The 3,927-nt window shown below is 43.9% G+C and overlaps 1 non-coding gene across 1 annotated transcript; it reads right to left on the minus strand.

The window, feature by feature from the left end:
• Positions 1-597: 597 nt before the first annotated feature.
• LOC119924597 lies at positions 598-735 on the minus strand. Its single transcript, XR_005449302.1, has one exon. It is a non-coding gene; the product is annotated as a small nucleolar RNA SNORA7 (small nucleolar RNA).
• Positions 736-3,927: the final 3,192 nt, after the last annotated feature.

Genomic DNA, 3,927 nt, shown 5'->3' on the forward strand with positions numbered 1-3,927 from the left:
CAAAGGACTGAGTGCAACCCTTGCATGGGCCCTACAGGAGAATTGAGAGCTTTGCTTCACTCAGACCAGTTCTTCTGGTTGCAGAGAGCGTGTTAAGCCGGCCCTTTTGGCTAGCAAGAAGGAAAGTTTTTGCTTTTCTTCACTGCAGTCCACTGACCAACTCCATCAGGAAATTGGATTAATTCTTTTGCAATACAGCCCAGACTAACAGACACTAGTAAATAAGAATGGGGAAAGCAGTGATTATCTGGATTTTTCAATGTAATATACGTGAGCAATCATGGATATGGTCAGGATCTAACCAGACTAACAACCTTGAACGTGGAGGTCAGTGTGCTCTCAACATATACGTGCCTACCTACCTACAGATTTTGTCTTGTCTTATGCTGTTGAGTTGTCTCCAACCCATAGCAACTCCCTGGACACCTCTCTCCCAGAACGCCCCTCCTCCATCTGCAATTGTTCCGATGGTATATCCAGAGTTTTCTTGGTAAAAATAAGGAAGTAGTTTACCATTGCCTCCTTCAGCGCAATCAACTTGAGTCTCTGCCCTTAAATCCCACCCCTGCCACTGCTGCCCAGCACAGGTGAGTTCTGACTTGTAGCAGGTTGCCTTCCACTTGCTAGCCACTGCCCAAGCTAGGAATGGAATGGGTAGGCCTCTGCTTGACTCTCTCTCCCGTAGCTGAGACTGGTAGAGAACTGGAAACTCTCCAGGTGGGATCCCAAGAGGGGATCGATATAGAAAGATTGGCACATAAATATACAGAGATACACACCTTCTCACAACTGTCTCTCAGGCTTCAAGGTAACACAACTGCCACATAAAGAACGGCAGCAGCAGATACTCATCTCCCTTTATTCCCTTACCCAGTACTCCTGCTCTCCCTAGCCTTAGTACCTTGTCATGTCGTATAAATTCTGATTGACTTACTTTCAATTTATTCCTGCATGCATCATCTTTGATCTCACTCTTCTCAGCACAGACTGAGAGCCAGAGGTGTTGCAGTGAATCCCAAGGGTTCAGGGTATTACTGTGAAAAATTCCAAGAGGAATTAAAAAAAAAATTTTTTTTTAAATGTATCCTCCTCGTGGAGGTGCTTCCCAGTGTCCTTACTGTTTCATCTCCTTCTCAATTTCTCTTTTTAAAAAATGCATCAGGAGATTGAAGTGCCCAGTGTCTCTCTGCTGCTCCTACATATCTCCTGCTGTTTGCACTTTAACACAGACTTGGACCCCACTGTAGATCAAACATCCCTTTTAGACCAAAGCCTGCTTGCCTTTGGCAGCAGTAGACAGGGGAATGGAAGAAATAATAATAATAATAATAATAATAATAATGGCATTTGTTAAGCACTTACTATGTGCAAAGCACTGTTTCAAGCACGGGGTGGGGGGGATACAAAGTGATCAGGTTGTCCCACAAGGGGCTCACAGTCTTAATCCCCATTTTACAGATGAGGTAACTGAGGCACAGAGAAGGTGTGAGCCCACTGTTGGGTATGGACTGTCTCTATATGTTGCCAACTTGTACTTCCCAAGCGCTTAGTACAGTGCTCTGCACACAGTAAGCGCTCAATAAATACGATTGATTAAGTGGTTTGCCCAAGGTCACACAGCTGACAATTGGTGGAGCCGGGATTTGAACCCCTGACCTCTGATTCCCAAGCCCAGGCTCTTTCCACTGAGCCACACTGCTTCTCTATCAGAGATCAGAAATCAGATATTGGTCTGAAATGTCACAATTTTATATCAGTGGAATCTGAATGTATTGATTCTTGGGGTAAATTAACCCTCCTCCACCTTCTAAAAAAAAATCCCTGGCCTCAGGAGCTTAAATATACTGTAGTAAACAGGGCAAACACACACACAAAGAAGTGATCATTAACACAATAAACACAATATATCAGAGAGACAAGGGTGGGGAACAAGAAGGTGGTTAGTTACCATTGTGAGTGGAGAGCCTGAAGCTGGGAAGAATGAGTCTGGAGAGGTTCCATGGAAGCAAATATTTAGCAGGTGCTCAAGGGGGGCAGGGAGATGGTTTAGCAGAGAGCATTCCTGGAAGGGTAACAAGTATGATGGCTTAGCAGTGAGAGGGGGCAAAACATGTTTGAAGGTCAGCAAGTAGTTTTTCCAGGCTGGAGGGTAAACGAGAGGAGAGGTGAGGAGGACCGATTGGTGGAGTTGCATCTCAGATGCTCTTGGCACTGAAAAAGAGAGAGAGAGACCATTGTGATAATAATAATGATAATTAGAATAATGATGATAGTACTTGCTATGCACTTACTAAGTGCCTTGCTCTGTACTAAGCATTAGGATATTATTATTATTATTATGGCATTTTTTAAGTGCCAAGCACTGTTTTGTGCTGGAATTCCGGGCCTGGAATGCCCTCTCTCTGCCCATCCGCCAAGCTAGCTCTCTTCCTCCCTTCAAGGCCCTACTGAGAGCTCACCTCCTCCAGGAGGCCTTCCCACACTGAGCCCCTTCCTTCCTCTCCTCCTCGTCCCCCTCTCCATCCCCCCCATCTTACCTCCTTCCCTTCCCCCCCAGCACCTGCATATATGTATATACGTTTGTACATATTTATTACTCTATTCATTTTACTTGTACATACCTATTCTATTTATTTTATTTTGTTAGTATGTTTGGTTTTGTTCTCTGTCTCCCCCTTTTAGACTGTGAGCCCACTGGTGGGTAGGGACTGTCTCTATATGTTGCCAACTTGGACTTCCCAAGCGCTTAGTACAGGGCTCTGCACACAGTAAGCGCTCAATAAATACGATTGATGATGATGATGATGATGATTTGTACTTCCCAAGCGCTTAGTACAGTGCTCTGCACATAGTAAGCGCTCAATAAATACGATTGATGATTATTATTCTTATGGCATTTTTTAAGTGCCAAGCACTGTTTTAAGTACTAATACAAGATAATCAGGTTGGACACAGTCCCTGTCCCACATGGAGCTCAGAGGAGGAGAAATGGCAGGAAGAGGGGGAGAAGGGAGAGGAGGAGGGGAAGGGGAAGGAAAGGGAAGAGGAGGAGGGCACACAGGCCTCAGGGATCTTTTCTGGTATGCACTGCTGAGATCAGTGGCAATTGATTAGTTGAGAGTGAGCATCTGGGACCAAGATTTTCTCAATACAAGCTTTATAAATAAATGTAAAACAATTTCTTTGACCAGAATGAAGAACAGTAACCACTGGTAAGGATGTCAGCTCTAGTTCATTCACGAGCGCCCCAAATTCTGACTCAGCAAAGGTCAATGTGAAGCTAAATTATCGTGGTTTCTTCTAGCCTTCCCGAGTAGGATCGGATGTCCAGGATACTCAGTTTAATAAAGAACTTGCTCTCCTCAGAGTCAAAATGTGGCAAACTGTTTGACTTTGGCTTCTAAGACATATAAGTTATGTCTTTCCAAAAGAACTAAAGTGAGGCAACAATCAGGAAATTTACAGCTCCGATTCCAGCTTGGATGCTGACTTCTTTATCGTCATCAACGATGATATTTATTGAGCACTTACTGTGTGCAGAGCACTGTACTAAGGGCTTGGGAGAGTTCAATACAGAATTTGTAGATGTATTCCCTGCCCACAAGAAGATTTAGACCCTAAAGATAAGAAACCACAATAGTTCAGCTTCAGTGTTGCCTTCTGTCCAACCAAGTTGACACTTTGCTACCTGCTTAACAAAGATTCTACAAAAATCCATTAAATATAAGTGCCCTTTGGATGATCCCTCCACATACATAGCTGCCATTCAGTTTTGAAGATGAAGCTGCCAGTGATATCATTCAGCAGGCTATGGTAGCCATAGCAATTTTACAGTCTAGAGAAAACGTAATCCCTGCCAAAGATTTTACAATCCAAGATATAGCAGCTAGACTGGCACGCAGACACACACTGCTCACATACAGAAAT

The sequence above is a fragment of the Tachyglossus aculeatus genome, chromosome 2 (assembly GCF_015852505.1).
Source record: "Tachyglossus aculeatus isolate mTacAcu1 chromosome 2, mTacAcu1.pri, whole genome shotgun sequence".
Classification (NCBI taxonomy): Eukaryota; Metazoa; Chordata; class Mammalia; order Monotremata; family Tachyglossidae; genus Tachyglossus; species Tachyglossus aculeatus.